Below are 18,707 nucleotides of genomic sequence, written 5' to 3' on the forward strand. Positions count from 1 at the left end.
CTTGCCAATTTGTCCGACTAATAACGTGTCGGGCGATCAAAAGGTTTCCGTTTGAGGGCGTTGCTGCAGCGTACACGCATCGTAGCGTTACTCCGGTGCGCTTGTATAAGCACCAATATGTAGGAAAGGGATTAGTACGGCATTCGAGTCTTTCCGACAAACGTGCAGCAAATGCAGAAACACGACATATGGCGAAGTTATTACCAAATGCGCTCAAAGAGAACCAACATGCTGTTATTCTTTTCTTGGCTACCGAAGGACAAACACTGGTAGACATCCATCGGAAAATGGAGAATGTGTATGGGGCACAATGTCAGTTGAAAACCATCCAACAGCAATGGATGCTGTTGCTTCATTATAACACACGTCCCCATATAGCAAACGTTGTTATGCCGGCTCAAGTGGGCAACACTCGAGTACCCGCTGTATATTTGTGATCTCAATCCTCGAGATTATCACTCATTAGGTTCCTGAAAAAAGGCCTTAAAGGGTCGACTTCTTCACGCGGCAGGACACGTTTTATCAAACGGGTATCTTTAACCTACTGCGTCGGATTTAGGATTTTCTCAATGCTCACGGCAATTTTGCCTGATTACCATACTGATTCTGGACTGTAAGGCCTTCAAAAGGAAACTTTTTGATCGCCCTTTATAGTAGCCGCGTCTGTGTCATCTGTGGCCAGGAGATTTTTAATTTGCTTTAAATTTGCAAATACCGTAATTTGTGACATATGCTAGGCGTTTTCTGTTATCAAGACCTTTATAACAAAATGCATAACTTACACAAGATAGGAAAATGGAGCTCAGCTAAACTCTCGTCGGCTATACAGCCTTTGAAAGTCGACCAACTAATAATCCGTTACGACCTTTTCTTATCTGTAGCCGTAGCCATTATGCAACAGTCAGATACGCACTTCGTATAGCTCTCTTAATCTATGACCACTTGAATATTCCGTTCCAAGTCTGATATTCACATCTAAAGTTGCTCCTAACTCAGAACAGAAATCTGAAATACGTCACCCATGATGCCCCAGCAAAAGTATGTGAATATCTTGATATTTCCAATTACAGGTATCTCGTCTTAGGCAGTGAGCTGTTGTGGAGTAAATACAGATTGATCAAAAGCACATCTGAAACTATTATTCCAGTACTGACATACATCTACAATGACTCCCTCGCTAACGTCTCGTACTCAGTGTGGACGGGGCTTAATTCGACCTAAGCCCAAGAATCATAACAGCAAATCACCATGCGATGACAGGCCCATCAGTGTATTGCTTACCGTATATCTCCTACATGTAGATCAGAGATCTCTCCCAAAAAAGAAATAGTCCAGTCGCTAGCAATACCAAATCTCTACTACTGTGACCGTAACATCGTTCAGTACAACACAAATAGTAAAAATTCCAGACGACCCGCAGTAGCCAAAAGGCTTGAGTATGTGTGCGTATGTAACATTTCGTTCTTTGATCACGTTAGTCCTCCCTACACATACGCACACACACGAATACATTGCAAATCAGTAAAATCACATGAAATTATCGGAAGAATGGATGAGACATATTAATCTAACAGGCCCCTTGATATTAAGCGATTGAGCCACTGCAGCACATTAATACAGTACCCCTCGCCTTCTCTCTCTCTCTCTCTCTCTCTCTCTCTCTCTCTCTCTCACACACACACACACACACGCACACTTAAGAGAAGGGTTCAGATAAAATAAAGATAGAAACGAATTCTTTCTGACGCGAAAAGATGTGTATATCGCCATTTAAATTCAGAACTGTTCTCTTGTCACAAATAAAATGCACAGTACCGCTACTAGCTGTAACACTCCGAAAATCGTTCCTGGCAGCACACAGGGAGCAGTGATTATTGTCAACCTGTTGCTCCAGCTCCAGTTCAGATAGAGCCTCGAAAAATCTTTTCTTCAAAGCGATCCCATTCTATATACAATGAAAAATGAAAATGGCAGAAGGACTTGTGTTTTACTTACGGTACAGTAAATGGCACATGCCCTTTTCGAACGACTCATCCCGGTATTCGCCGTCAGTAATTCAGGGAGACCATGGAAAAGCTAAATCTGGAGGGCAGGAGGTGGCTGTGAAATCTAATTTTCTACATTGCTAGTCCAGTGTCTTAACAACCGCATGTCTTTACTCGGTTGTGACTGGAGGCGGAGATATACTTGGAAGACCCACTCGCGGAATCTCAAATCAGTGTCTCAGACCTTCTCGAGATCAAGAAAGGCAGCTTTTGTATGCAGCTAGTTATGTAAAATCTGTCGCGCAGTCATTCTCAGCAGTGCCCTGTTGCTAGCGACAGTTTTATATCTTCTCAACTCACAGTGCGACGAAAGAAATATTTTGTTTTCAAGAAACAGACAAGTTTGGGGTTTAGCAGGCACTCAAAGGCCTGCTGTACACAATTGGAGAATGTGATGCAGGAAAACTTATTGATGAAACCACGGCTGCTTCCTGGTTTTGGAAGGACTGAAGCTGCTTCCTACTGTTTGTCGAGGAATTTCTTTAACACTTAAATTTTAAGTTGCGGCGGATTTCTTCACCATGATCTGTTTTGTGTTGTGATTAATTTCATTGTGAGTAGGTATTTTAACACAAGCCCTGGGCAATTCTTCCACATCAAGACATGACAGTTTTAAATCTCGTTTGTGATGGGAATAGCCTTCAGTATGAAAAACATTAAAATTAAAATTAAAGTGCTGCGTTCTGTAAGTCACTTTTGCCATTCATCTGTAGTCCTATTCACGAATAATGGCAGGTCGCGCAGTTCAAATCACTGACAGGGATTCCAGCGTTGTCAGTTCCAAGCGACAGTTGCGGTACGCGCATAGACGGTTTTCTATTTGAAAAAAAGCGTGTCGTCTGCAAATAATGTATCTCGCTTACGACCACTATCATCAACCATGAATCGAATAAAGATTCAGTAAATAATGCGCTATAAATAAGTTTAATCCTCGCACTGGCTATGATGTTCACAGTGGAGCACTCGGAAAACTACTGTGCGCTCATTGGGTGTCAGAAAAAGTAAGGGCGCGTACAAGAAGCCTAAACTCGACCGCCGTCATTCACGACTCCAATAACTCTGAGGTCAACCTGTCCATTATAATACGCTACCTATCGGGAACTGTTGTAACTGTGCTGGGTGCGTCTACCTGGACTATCCAGCCCGTTGTTCACTGCAGGTAGCATGGAGACGGAGACACCGTCGTGTGCGGACCCGTTACTTAGCCAGCCAAGCACCGCAACAAGTGGGTGTCTTGTGCACCTGGTAGGAGATTAATGAGAATAAACATATTTTTACATCTAATGATGTTGCGTTCTTGTATTTGTTTTGAATGGAAATAAGGGGAAGGCAGTGAGTCCTGTTGCGATTACACTGAGAACTTAAATGTACGAATGGATAAGCCAGAGACCAGCAAGTGAATAGTTTTGTACATAAAGCCTAGCCAACTTACTACGTTTTAACTATGTATGGCCGTATGAATATTTGGGTGGTGGCCCAAGTAAGTCCGTTGGATGGATTATACCAACTTGAACATGGCTACATAGCCGAAACTGTACAATAGTTGTGTTTAAAACTTATGTTGATATTGTAATTAAACCAGCGACAGACGCAGAAAATATATCCTATGCCATTGTCGACATCTCATTCCAGGGCGCTAACGCACGCATGTTAGCTGACGCTCGCCTTGCAAGTGGCCCGTTTGAATCCTGGCAAGAAATTTTCAGTACGGGCATTTGATCGACAACGGGAGAAATGTGGTGACTCAAATATCAGACTTTATGCCAAATTCATGGATTAATTTCCAGATCTCTCTACAGGGTCTCATAAAGTGAGGACAAGTGCGCTGTGGTTGATGATCAGTGTCTCGCGTGGGAACGTTAGGCCCAGCGGTCCCCTTGGCGCTATTCGAGAGCAGTAGGTCATACTCTGGCATCAGGTTTCGACAGCTACTTTTTCTCATCATCATCCAACACAAATATGACACTACACTATCCACGCATCCATTACAGTCACCTGCACCCAGCAGCCACAGTTAAGGCTAGAGTTGTAAAATTACGGTACGCTACTATAGACCACCATAAGTAAGCGTAGTCTACATTTGCTTTCCCAGTAGCTTGGATCACTTAAGGTCGTACCCACGTCATCTGTACGTTGGGTGTGTTCCATACCCATCCGGCGCTACCTTATGACGATCGCTTTCTGTTTTTGCTATGCGGTGAATGTTTTGATAGATACCCCTAAAAACCACAAACAGTGAGCCGTCTAGTTGTGTGAAAGTACATAAAGGGTCAGGTGACCTACGGAACATTATCAAAATGGTTCAAATGGCTCTGAGCACTATGGGACTTAACATCTGAGGTCATCAGTCCCCTAGAACTTAGAACTACTTAAACCTAACTAACCTAAGTACATCACACACATCCATGCCCGAGGCAGGATTCGAACCTGCGACCGTAGCGGTCGCGCGGTTCTAGGCTGAAGCTCCTAGAACCGCTCGGCCACATCGGCCGGACAGAACATTATCGTTCTACATATTTATTCTCCCCTCTGTTACTTAAGAATAAAATGTATTTATGACAAAGCAAGAAAATTATGTGCAAAAAAACATCCAGACAAACAAACAAAAAAATAGAAGTAGTCGGCTCCCATTTTCTCTCTTCCGTATTAATTTATGTTTCTTTCCCTGTCAGTGCTACCAATACTACCGGCGATCCTACCATTACTACGTCATTTGTGTAGTATACCAAAAGTACCGAATCGTATTTTTGGTATAGCGCAACTCCACTATGGACACAACTCATATCGCAAGGAAATGGGATGGGATGAGAAAAAGACCTCTTCCGATTACGTGGTTTAACTAACCCTCTGGGTCTCCCGTCAACAATGCCATACGACTCTTTTTTCCTCTTTTGTAACATTCTTATAGAAGGTAATTGTCATTGTTACATTATATTATTTCTAAAGATAGTTTTCTGTTACCTCATTTCTTCAGGCACAGTGGTCAATACACAAGTGTTGTAGTTTGGTGGACCTGATTTGAAAATATGGCCTGCCATCCGTTGTTCTCCTAAACCAATGAAGTCTAATTTTACAATGGCTCCTTTAGAAAGTGCAATGCCTGTGTTCTCGACCCTCGTTCAACACGGCTTTGTACCCGATTGCACTCGCTTCCTTGTTGACTAAACGTTAAATCCTTATATTTAATTTTCCTTTTCTTGTTCTTAAAAAAACACAGCAGACATTAAAATCACATAGCTGTAAACCAGCTCTTTCACAGAAATTAGTTGCACTTTTAGAGTTTAAGTGCGAAAATTATCACGATTTTTATAAAGTATCTTTTTGTATTTTTTATAAAAAAAATGGCTCTGAGCACTATGGGACTCAACTGCTGAGGTCATTAGTCCCCTAGAACTTAGAACTAGTTAAACCTAACTAACCTAAGGACATCACAAACATCCATGCCCGAGGCAGGATTCGAACCTGCGACCGTAGCGGTCTTGCGGTTCCAGACTGCAGCGCCTTTAACCGCACGGCCACTTCGGCCGGCTTTTATAAACATCTTCAAAATCTTCTATCGTTTCAGAAAATTTTTCAAACAGTAAAATACAATATCATACCTCACAAGATAGTACAGATAGTGCGAGAGAAGAGAGAATACATTAGCTGTATCTTGCATAACGCGGAATTTCATACCAGTTGTAACGTAGGAGATCTAGCCAGAAGGCTACAAAACACATTCGCCCGTAAAATATTCCTATCGCTCAGTGTATGTGTATGTGACGACTATAGTTAAAGACATTTAACTAATCTGTCGTATATCCCACATTTGAAACCGACATATAACGTTACGAGAAAAAGTAACTCAAGATATTTAATTGTCTACTCTGTATAAATACCAACTGTTTTGAGCGTATATTAAACCCTTTGCTATTACATGAATAGGGTCAAGAGTTTACTCGCTTCTGACTGAAGGACGATTAGCGTTTAATGCCCCGTTGACAACAAGGTCATTAGAGGCGAAGCATAAGCCTGGAGGGGGAAGAGACAGAGAAGGACACCCGCCTTGTTATTTCAAAGGAACCATCCCGTCATTTGCTTAAGTATTAGAAGGAAATCACGGAAAACCTACATCAAGATGAATGAACGATGACTTGTTCAGTCGTTCTCCGGAACGCGGGTCTAGAATCTTGCCGCAGGGCACAATCAATTACTAAACCAGTACGTCCTTCGCCTGCCGACTGGTTTCTCGTCTTATATTCCAAGCCGCATAGAAGTTTTCCTGCTAGGCTGCTAAACAAGTGGCACCTCTCGGAGAAGAAAAAAAGAGGAAAGTTCGATATAACCACAGCATTAGGATTGTTACAGAATAAAATTTTTTACTCTCAGCACAGTAAAGCAGGAATATGTCTTGAATCTTTTAGCCGATCAGGAAGGTGTGGACCCTTCCTTATCTTCGTTGGTAACGCCCTACTCATAAGAGGCAATGGTTACGGATTCGAATCTAATTCAGGTACACAATTTTAATTTATCCTAAAAATGTCAGTCGTAGCTTATACTTCTCCAAGAGAAAAATATGTTATTACAGTTGATTATTATGTTAACGATTGGTTCGTACAGCGCTCTTTAGTGTTCAGTGATCCTTATCCGTTAGCTTCGTAGGCGTACAAGGGTGAAGATAAGGTTTACTACTTTCCTGATGTTTATTTTCACAGTCACAGTCGACGTGGCCGCACTTAATTCCAGTGAAACCCATCCGAGTGATTGCTGGTAGCTGTGGGCTGCTACAGTCACCCTCTTTCTAACCAATGTACTTCTGCATTGACACATTCTGAAAAAATCACGAAGATATCATTAATGTATTTGCCTCCAATTATACTCTATCTGATCAGAAGTGTCCCGATAGCCCTATATAAATGTCACTCAAAGTGTATGGATGTGTCGTCAGAAGGAGCGCAGCACCGAAGGAGCTTGTGCAGTGAAAGTGGGGCAGCTGAGTGTTCAGGCTACAGTGTCGCTGAACTCTCCGACTCGTCTGACAAAGCGTCTGGGTGTGAGTCAGGTCACGATTGTGCGTTCTTATAGCTTGGCTCGCCAGCAATACAGACAGCTCTTTTTCATAGAGGCGGTGTGTTTATACTTTTCACCTAAATGGTAGAAATCATTACAATTTAGGAAACAGGTGAAAAAGTTCTAAGTAGTTCGGTATTTGTTTTGAAGATGGAGCCATTCCAAGCGTCACTTGAAGGCAAATCACGAAAGTTCTAAATTAGGAAGAGCTGACTCGAGTTTGAAACCCACTTCTGGCGATTTCGGTGGTTTAGCTATTCCCCCACTTCGCTCCTTGTGTTCGTAAGCTTCTAGAATGTGCCACACCAAGTTTTGGCCATTGCACAATTATCGATCTGGAGTTTCAAGCACACGCTGAGACATAGACTCATACAAACAAGTTTATAGATTACGTACAGCATATGCAGCTAGAAGTTGACGAGATGGAATTTACAAACATAAAAATTAAGGCTCGCCTGATACGGTTACAGAGATTAACAATATAATTCCAATTTTACGAGTATCTGAAAGGACGTATCGAGCGAAGTGGTGCAGTAGTTAGCACATTGGACTCGCATTCGGGAGGACGTTCAAACCCGCATCCCGCCATCCAGATTTAGGTTTTCCGTGATTTCTCTGATTCGCTCCATGCAAATGTCGGGATGGTCCCTTTGCAAGGGCACGTACGATTTACTTCCCCATCCTTGACACAATCCGAGCTTGTACTCCGTCTCTAATGACCTCCATATCGACGGGACGATAAACTCAATCTTCCTTCCTCTTAACAGGACGCGAATATTAAATTGACGGCGTAATAGATTTTATCAGGATTTTACTTACTGTCGGTAAACACAGTCAACGTGGCCGCGGTGGTCTCGCGGTTAAGGCGCTCAGTCCGGAACCGCGCGACTGCTACGGTCGCAGGTTCGAATCCTGCCTCGGGCATGGATGTGTGTGATGTCTTTAGGTTAGTTAGGTTTAAGTAGTTCTAAGTTCTAGGGGACTGATGACCATAGATGTTAAGTCCCATAGTGCTCAGAGCCAGCCACAGTCAACGTGAAAGACGAGGCGTGTGAGGAACATTTACAACTAGGCTCCACCATAAGTGTTGAATTCCTAGCAGAAGATATCTAATAGACGTTTCGCATCTACTGCATTCATATTAGACCTCACAAGTTATCGCACAGTGTGAAGTGGGGTTTGCGTCATATGCCAGTATCATGTATTTGACGCTGTCATGTTCATTCATAATTAAAATAACGTACTGCGCAACTCTACCTTGCATTTTCTCGAGCTCCTCCACAGAACAGTTTTGGTGAGAATCCCACGCACATTAATGATATTCGCGAGCGGAACGCACGGAAGTTTTCTGAGCATCATCCTTGGCAGAAAAACTACATCGCAGAAGTGCTTCAATAATTCGTGCTCTGGCGCTTGCTTCCCGTCCCCTATCATAGTCTTAAATGACCAGTTAGCAGGCAGTTGTCTGTGGATACTCGTCAGTCAGTTCACTCTCCCAGTACCCAAAGTAGCCTGTCCAGTCGACTGTGTGACTATTTCTTCCGCGACAATTAGATTTGTGGATAAAAACTGGTAAAACTTCTAGATACTGTTTCGATACTGTACTGTCATACATTGTACAGTTACAAATGGAAACTACTGTTTATTTTTCGTTGTAGCGTAAATAATTACTTTAACCTTGACCTAAAAGGATATGTCTATTGTACGAGGAAGTTTCTGAAGTGCTTTGTAATTTATGACTGGCTCTCATATTTTGGAAGCCCAACGGACAAGACAATGACGAATGGGAGGTCAGTTCCCGTTTAGAAGTCACGTGACCTAGTCCTAACCTAAACGTCGAGTTCTGGAACCTGGCGATATAATATTATTAAAGTAGTCGGAATTGCAATTAGACTGAAAGTTACGTAAAGCAACGTTGTACGAGAAACTGGTACTGGGTTCCCTAACATTAAACTGTGTTGGTTGTGATATATTGCTTGCAATTGATAATATTTTTTCGCGTGACTACCAATATTTAATAATTTTAAGCACTTGCGAGCATAAATTTAAAAACAACCTGTGTAACTTTCAGGAAACTGGTATGGCTGCCTGATTATTATCAACTTTTGTTAACCAACGAGTAGAATATCACTTCTGATATAGGTTCTTTACCTCGAGTAGACACCTCAAACATCCCCAAGCTATGAGGTCTGGATGCTCTTTCACTCGCCATCGCATCATGTAAACCGGTCTCCATGTAGGTTCGTAAGGTTTGTAATAAATATTACTTACACTAATGTATTCCAGCGAAAGTGTTTAGACTTGGAAAGCTATAGCCATGTCTTAAGAGATGTTATCTGTAAAAGGTAGCTGTGGATAGCATTGGTCATGCTGAAGAGATTATTGTAAAATGTTCAAAAATTAGCTTTCACTGCTAAATTATGGTAAATTCTGCTGTCACCAAAATAAAATGCGTCAGAGGCGAAACGACCATAATAACAAGTTATGTGGTTTGCAAAACAGCGATCATGCAAAATCAAATTTTAACTGTTTGCACTTCAAGTCCTAGTAGGATAACCTGCTGGACCTGGTTTAACTAAAATGGTTGCTTGATTGCTGGATGGTCATTGTTGCATGTGGACGTGCTGCGAAACACCTCCCCATCACATTCCTTAAGTCCTCGATAGGAAGAGAGGGGGTGGGGGGTGATAGACAAGTACATTCACTGAATATCTTCTAGTTCCAGAATCTCCTCCTCCAGTTCGATGCGGTCGCTCACTGTCATCCATAAAAATTAAGTCAGGGCCGAATGCACCCCTGAAGAGATGGGGAAGAAGTACAGTGTCACAATAGCGTTTCCCAGTGCGTCTACCAAGTTTAGAGATTTGGAGGTCAGGTCACACATGTAACATTATGCCACCCAACACCATAACATCTGAACCACTAAAACGATCGCGTTCGATAATGTTCCTGGGATTTTTACGTGTTCCCATCACTCGCCATTTGATGGCACGTAATCCACCCAGGAAAAATGTCGAACATGATCGTTTGGGTGGTCTAGTTGTGATAGCAAGAAATTGCATCAGGATACTGGCCTCTAAATCTTTGAACACGGTAAACTCAGCGTTCAACGTTATCTTCACACTGTACTCCTTCCCTATGTGGGTCTTATCAGGGATGCATTTGGCCCTGACTTTATATTTATGGTCGGCGCTGTGGCCAAGCGGTTCTAGGAGCTTCAGTCCGGAACCGCGCTGGTGCTACGGTCGGAGGTTCGAATCCTGCCTCGGGCATGGATGTCCTTAGGTTAGTTAGGTTTAAGTAATTCTACGTCTAGGGTACTGATGACCTCAGATGTTAAATTACATAGTGCTTAAAGCCATTTGAACGATTTTTACCATATTTATGGATGAAAATGTGCGACCACATGGAAATGAGCAGGTGGAGGAGCTCTTGGAACGAGAGGATATTCGGCGAATGGACTCACCTGTCCGCTCCCCCAACTTAAATCCTATCAAGCACGAGTGGGATGGGTTCGGGAGACGAATTGCAGCACGTCCAAATGTACCAACGACTATCCAGCGATTGTCAGTCGAGTTGGTAGAGAAATGGAACGCCCTACCACAAGAACTCCTTACCAACATTTTAGCCAGAATGGGAGCACGTTGCAGGGCATGCATTACCGTCCGTGATGATCAGGCACTCTATTAAGAACTATGTCCATCCTTTTGTAATGTTCTGGGTACCATCATAAAACGTGGTGACTTCAGTGTAATTATTGTCTTTGTGTAAAAGTGTCATTTCTGTTCGTCTCATTACGTATTACTTTCAGTTATCTTCTCCGTTGTACAGTAGCAGTTCTTTCTATGTATCGTCCAAGTGCCATTGAGTTAAGTTACTTCGAAGGTCCACATGATGCGAAAGTTACTTTCGTCCTTAAATTTTGCATACAAGTGTAGGCTTTCGAAATGTTCGAATTTGTACCAAATTCACAGCTGCTAAAGAAAATATGTTTGTATGGGACATTACACCAGTTCGCAACTGGATTTAGCCTTATTTGACAGGGGTAATGGAGTGCGTTATCTCAAACGAAGAGTCAACTGCAGACACGATAAAAATTTCGATTGTGTCCAGGTAAGTGAATGGGCCGCCGCTGGTTATTGTAATGGAGACTTATCGGAGAGTATTACTTGCAACCACGATATTTTCCGAGGCGGCGCGTTTGTGTGTGGGTAGTGTGAAAACTTAAATAATATCCAGTCAGATTGTGGCATCCAGACATTCATTTACATCTCTCAATACGCGAATGTAATAGGAGAGAAAATCGATAATACTGGTGCGATATACGTTCTGCCAGTGGCTTACGAAGTAAATATGTAGATGTAGATGCGGGTGACAAAGAGTTGACCTTGTGGAGAGACTGTTAGCCGTTTCGTAAAGGAGAAATGAGAAAAGTCGTAAGAAATTAGCTGCATTCCACTGTCATATTAAAGAATTTCAACCGTACGAAAATCTGCGAGCGACAGTGCGCCGGAGTAAGACGTGAAATCACGAATAGAGTAAGTTGTAGTTAAAGTAAATGACCGCCTTATGTGTGAAGCTACTAGGGAACTTCTAAAAGTAAAGCTAAGTGACTTTCATTGAATACTGTAAAACACCTCCAACTGACATAGCTACATGACACTATTTTTCAACATAGACACCAAGTCTCTCTAAACAATGATCGAAATTATCTATCAATCGTCCAGTTCCTTGATGATAGAAATCCACTCCTTGGTTACGAAGCCGTTCGAGAACCGCTGTCTGAACGTACTAATCACACAAAAGTCTCTTTCCCCCAGATGATCTTTTAGTTTATCGAGAAGATGGAAATCGCGTGGTACAAGACCCGGACTTCTCGATCATCATTACCCACGTCTGTGAGACATTGGTTAAATTGTGCCGGATATGAGAATAATCGTGCTCTCCATCTGAGGAGGTAGGTTGATTAAACATGCAATAAAATTGCGTTCCCCAGTGCGCAGTCTCAATTGCCAAAACCTTTGTTTCGATATCTCGAACGGCTCACGAAATATAAACGGGATGCAAATTTTAAGTGATCCATTGGCAGCAATGGTAAACTAAGAAGCGCCCCTGGCGCGCAACATGCCCGTTACAGAGGTGGGTGGCGCGCTTACCCAGGCGAGGCGTGTCGCAGCTCTGCAGCGTGCGGTCCGGCGGCGCGGCGCAGCGCAGACTGCGGCCTGTGCGTGCGGTTGCTCGCCAAATACGAGCCGCCAGGGTCGGCGCTCCTCGCCCCTTCCAAGGCTGCCGTCATTTAGCCGCCACCATCCCCGCCCCGAGTGACCGTCACGCAACCCGAGCGGCTTCCCGGTGTCCGTAACACAGTTCTGGCGGTGAAAGTCAAGTTCTGAGGCCTAACCCAACGACGCCAACATTAGGCAACGCGCCGCTGACTTACGTCATCGGGCTACTGACGCGTTGCACGCATGCCGGCGGCGGGCGGGACACGAAAGTCAGCGCTAGTGCGACCTCTCGGACGCTTCTCTATGTCCAGATAGAAGACTGACGCTGTTTGATTTTGTACTTACAGGCAAAATTAAAAGTAACTGTACACACTTCGTGGGTGTAATGTATACATCAAAATAAGCGTAAAATGTCAAATAACGTTTTGTCTGAAACTGTTTATTTCAGAGTTATGCAGCAGAGTAGGGACCATAAATGCAACCCAAAATTAATTCTTGTCAGAAAGCAACGTCACAAATGGGCCAAAAACTCAACACAACTACAAAATGATGGCCATGTAGACGAAGACAGTGACGCGCTCGACGTCTTACCACGGTCAGAATGTTGAAGGCTCCGTTCATTTCATTCTTCATAGTTGCACACCCGTTTCCAGTTCGCTGCTGTAGTTGTGCTACATTTTTTATTTATTTATTTATTGTTCCGTGGGACCAAATTAAGGAGAAGTCTCCATGGTCATGGAACGAGTCAATACATGAAATTATAACACGATATTAGAAACAGATAAAATGAAATATAAAAAAACATATTCAGGTGACAAGTCGTAAGTTTAAATGAAGAAAATCAGCAATGTAACACTGGAATTTGCTTAATTTTTTAGCTCTTCCAGGAGCTCCTCGACAGAATAGAAGGAGTGAGCCATGAGGAAACTCTTCAGTTTAGACTTAAAAGAGTTTGGGCTACTGCTAAGATTTTTGAGTTCTTGTGGTAGCGTATTGAAAATGGATGCAGCAGAATACTGCACTCCTTTCTGCACAAGAGTCAAGGAAGTGCATTCTACATGCAGATTTGATTTCTGCCTAGTATTAACTGAGTGAAAGCTGCTAACTCTTGGGAATAGGCTAATATTGCTAACAACAAACGACATTAAAGAAAATATATACTGTGAGGGCAATGTCAGAATTCCCAAATTTTTGAATAGGGGTCGACAAGAGGTTCTCGAACTTACACCACATATAGCTCGAACAGCCCGTTTTTGAGCCAAAAATACCCTTTTTGAATCAGAAGAATTACCCCAAAAAATAATACTATACGACATAAGCGTATGAAAATATGCGAAGTAGACTACGTTTCGTGTTGAAGTGTCACTTATTGTTCAGCTTCTGAACAAGATCCTGGACATGGGCTTTCCACAACAGCTTACTATCTATCCGAACGCCTAGAAACTTGAACTGTTCCGTCTCGCTTATAATATGGCTATTCTGTCTGATCAAAATATCGGTTCTTGTTGAATTGTGAGTTAGAAACTTTAAAAACTGAGTCTTACTGTGATTTAGCATCAAATTATTTTCCACAAGCCACGAACTTATTTCGTGAACTACATTATTTGTTACTGTTTCAATATTACACACAAGATCCTTCACTACCAAGCTGGTGTCATCAGCAAACAGAAATATTTTTGAATCACCTGTAATACTAGAAGGCATACCATTTATGTAAATAAGAAACAGCAGTGGCCCCAGCACCGACCCTTGGGGAACGCCCCACTTAACAGTGCCCCATTGGGACTGAACATCACTACCACTCTCAATATTGCGGAGAATTACCCTCTGCTTTCTGTTCTTAAAGTAAGAGGCGAACCAATTGTAAGCTACTCCCCTTACTCCATAATGGTCCAACTTCTGCATTATCGATACGAACACCATGAACGAGCTCCTTGAGAGTACTCCAAAGGTACAAGTCCAGGGGGATATGGTGGGCCAAGCGACTGGGCCTGCACGACCTTTCCACTTATCGCGATAAGCAACACTGCGATAAAACTTCCTGGCAGATTAAAACTGTGGTAGGAGACGAGGTACTGGCGGAATTAAAGCTGTGAGGACGGGGCGTGAGTCGTGCTTGGGTAGCTCAGTTGGTAGAACACTTACCTGCGAAAGGCAAAGGTCCCGAGTTCGGGTCTCGGTCCTGCACACAGTTTTAATCTGCCAGGAAGTTTCATATCAGCGCACACTCCGCTGGAGAGTGAAAATTTCATTCTGGAAACATTGAGATACTCTGCTACCTCCCGCCTGAAATGTACAGTGTCGCGAGCGAGCGTGACAACATGAAGCAGACCACCAAATTCATGTTCCAAAAACTGTCAATAGACTTTGCTAGTCAAGCGCTGTGGAATGACATGCGGTCCGAGTAATTGATTGTGCACCATACCACACCAAATGTTCACTGCGAAACGATGTTAATATCGTCGTACAGCAGCCACACGAGAGTTCCTACACCTCCACAAGTGCCCCACAACGCCACAGAGTACAGCGAACCAGACCGAAGTCAAATATATAAAGTCATTTAGAACTAGAATCAACATAGTGGTGTATAGGGGTGTACAAGGCAACATCAGTCGATATGCAGACGAACAACACATGCCAAAAGCCTTTACTGATATATGATGTAAATCCTACAACAAATGGCATTGTGCATCATAAGTCGGAACGAGGTGGCGCCTTGGTTAGCACACTGAGCTGGCATTCGGAAGGACGACGGCTAAAACCCGCGTCCGATCGTCCTGTTTAGGTTTTCCGTGATTTTCCCTAAATTGCTTCAGGAAACCGCCAGGATGGTTCCTTTGAAAGGGCACGGTCGATTTCCTTCCCCATTCTCCCTTAATCCGAGCTTGTGTTCCGTCTCTAATGACCTCATTGTCGACTGGACGTTAACCACCAAGCCCCTCCACGTCCGCGCCTCTCGAAAATAAAGCAATTGCAAGCAAAGCTTTATTTAATATTTTACTCTTATTTTAAGGCATACATTACACCCACGAAGTTTGTACAGTTACTTTTGATTCACCTGTGTAGTGAAACATCTCTAATATGTGTTACTCAGTGGCTAACAATCAAATTGCAGGTTAATTATCTCATAGTTTCCTGGGCAACAATAGTTTCATTTTCAATATTTCTTGTACTTATTGAACGAATTTAAAAATTTCAAATGCTGTCATATACTCACTAAGAATTATAGTCTTGTGTTAAAGGTTTAACACAGTAAGTCATGTATTACAGTTTCAAGCTGTGTATATCTCTTCACGCAGCGTAACTCACGGTGCGCAAATTATCCAGCTATGTACACCGCTGAAAAAAAATTAATAAACTCAGAAAGGCGATATCGATTTTGATCCGATAACGGCATATGACACCGGGGGCATAGTAGATGTATTGATAATGATTTCAATGTCGTCCGCCAACAGGGCCTCGTCCAAAGCGTGATGGCAGTGTAGCGTGGACAACTGGGAGTTAAAGGTATGGACGGAGCATGGAGGTAGACGATTAGAAGCTGAGTGGAAGGACTCATTCTGCTGAGACCAGTAGGCCTGGACATCCAGGTGTTGCAGCTGCTTGCGGTCTGGTGGCCTCCAGATTGCATCAGGTGAGCACCTCACGAAGCTGGGTGAACCGCACTTGAATTTGAAGAGGATTTTGTCCACAGTGTATAGGTGGCTATAGAAGTAGAAATGCGTGCATAGGTGAGACATAGAAAAGAGACTTAGAAATTGCGTGCGTGGAATAGGCACATGAAAAGAGAAAAATTTTACGTGTATGTATTAGGCACGACCGGGACCATGTGGAAGGGAACAGGCGAGGCTATGGAGGTGTGCGGGAAAACATCGAGTGAAGGAGTATGCAGGAGGACAGTTGCGGACAAAGGTGCAAATGTGGGTCACAAGGAGAAAACTGCGACTGTTCTGTCTGGCGGCGATTGTCTCTGGAGCAGCGGCGGGAATGGTGTCATGAAGATACTGACCAAATACACCGAAGCCACGCCAGAAGGAGAAAGCAACGTCGGGGTTTATCGGAGGTGGTTGTACAACTCCTGCGACGTCACGGAAACTGCTGCCAGTCTCTTGATCAGGATTGCGTGGGTGAACTTCATCTGCTGGTGCAGCAACGACACAACACTTTGGAAAAGACATTCGTCGACTCCGCCATGCTGGAAGCAATGTAACTGCAAGTGTACTTGAAAGTGGGCTAACACACGTCAAAACACTGTTTACCAGGGTCAGAGCACGCGTGTGAGAACTACCTCGAAAGAATACCTCGTCACCAATTAATATGTCCACCAAAGGAAGAATACCCAGGAGTGCAATGAAAATGAAGCTTATTGTATCATAAAAAGGAAAATAACTTCTCTGATTGACGTTAGTTTAAACACAATCATAAAAACTTGCAGAAACCTCTTGAAAGTGCAACCACAACCTGATATCTGAGGCAGAATGCCTGTACTTATCACTGTACGTTGAAAGTTAGTTCCACAATCAAGTGCCCCTGTGTGAACAATAAACAAACGATGGATTTTACTGAGAGCCGTAGGCCTGTAGTTGTCCCGGCTGACAGTTAATTCTCAATACAGTAAATGAACACAAACCTCTTCTTTAACATTTAATGAATAATAATAATAACTGAAGGACTAAGGTCTGACGTTGTCTCTGATAAGAGTTAATTCTAAACACGGTGATTTAACACAAGTCAATTCTTGAATATGGAATGAACGTAGACAGATTGAAAGGGCGTGGCAAAGGAACTTTGTAAATGTCAAGCTCCATATGCTAACAGTGCCACAATCGAACTCTGTCCTGGACGAGCAACTGTTAAAGTCCTCAATTAATGAATTTGAGTTTGAGCTTGGCATAAGCGATGATAAAAACAATAACGGATATTATGAAGCCCGTTTACAAGTCATGGCGACGGAGCTATGTCTCATTAGCGTAGGGGCTATGCTGGTAGCGTCTGGATGGGAAGATTGATGTGGATTACGACGTCATCACTGCCGTGGCTCCAGAGTGGGATAATAATTGTTGGAATGCTTTTACAACTGGCGCTTGGCCCAGGAACTCACATGGAGTGAACTGGCCCACCGTGGCCGAGCGCCAGCCTCAGTACTGCCCATGCTCTAGGATACTGCCGCTACTATTTTCGGTCACGTGGACAGCAAGATTGGCAACGGCCTTGCCGCAGTGGATCCACCGGTTCCCGTGAGATCACCGAAGTTAAGCGCTGTCGGGCGTGGCCGGCACTTGGATGGGTGACCATCCGGGCCGCCATGCGCTGTTGCCATTTTTCGGGGTGCACTCAGCCTCGTGATGACAATTGAGGGGCTACTCGACCGAATAGCAGCAGCTCCGGTCGCAGAAAACCATCATAATGGCCGGGAGAGCGGTGTGCTGACCACACGCCCCTCCTATCCGCATCCACAACTGAAGGATGACACGGCGGTCAGATGGTCCCGATAGGCCACTTGTGGCCTGAAGACGAAGTGCTGGACAGCAGGACTGAAAATTTCCGTGGGGCCATGACCTCTAACGGCACTATGGTTGCCAATTGGTGACATGGAGGAGCACAGTCCTCTAGTGTCTGTCGTCTGCAGAGAGGTCCGTTGCCCGTATAACCAGTCTGTGTTACTGACTGCTGGCAGTTTAGTGCGAGGCCTCGACACAGCTCATAAAACCACTATACATATTCAAAACAAAGTCTGGAGTGTGCTGAAAGTTTATGTGTCATATTTTCTGTAGAATGGTATGAACTTTAACAGTTATTTTCTGCTATCATTTGGATTTACAGTACACTGAAGCGTCAGAGAAACTGGTATAGGCATGCGCATTCAAATACAGAGATGTGTAAACAGGCAGAATACGGCGTTGGAGTCAGCAACTCCTATATACAGGGTGTTACAAAAAGGTACGGCCAAACTTTCAGGAAACATTCCTCACACACAAAGAAAGAAAATATCTTATGTGAACATGTGTCCGGAAATGCTTACTTTCCATGTTAGACCTCATTTTATTACTTCTCTTCAAATCACATTAATCATGGAATGGAGACACACAGCAACAGAACGTACCAGCGTGACTTCAAACAATTTGTTACAGGTTCAAAATGGTGCAAATGGCTCTGAGCACTATGGGACTCAACCGCTGAGGTCATTAGTCCCATAGAACTTAGAACTAGTTAAACCTAACTAACCTAAGGACATCACAAACATCCATGCCCGAGACAGGATTCGAACCTGCGACCGTAGCGGTCTTGCGGTTCCAGACTGCAGCGCCTTTAACCGCACGGCCACTTCGGCCGGCATTTGTTACAGGAAATGTACAAAATGTCCTCCGTTAGCGAGGATACATGCATC

The 18,707-nt window shown here is 43.5% G+C and overlaps 1 protein-coding gene and 1 pseudogene across 1 annotated transcript in view; one reads left to right on the plus strand and one right to left on the minus strand.

The window, feature by feature from the left end:
* LOC124555720 (cytochrome P450 4C1-like) overlaps positions 1-12,378 on the minus strand; it is a 258,545-nt gene extending 246,167 nt beyond the window's left edge. The window contains exon 1 of the mRNA XM_047129727.1: positions 12,251-12,378. The gene's annotated coding sequence lies outside the window, so the exon portion shown is untranslated. The remainder of the gene's footprint in view (positions 1-12,250) is intronic.
* A 5,142-nt stretch (positions 12,379-17,520) lies between these two features.
* On the plus strand, positions 17,521-17,638 carry LOC124557075 (annotated as a pseudogene).
* Positions 17,639-18,707: the final 1,069 nt, after the last annotated feature.

This window comes from Schistocerca americana, chromosome X, assembly GCF_021461395.2.
Source record: "Schistocerca americana isolate TAMUIC-IGC-003095 chromosome X, iqSchAmer2.1, whole genome shotgun sequence".
Lineage (NCBI taxonomy): Eukaryota > Metazoa > Arthropoda > Insecta > Orthoptera > Acrididae > Schistocerca > Schistocerca americana.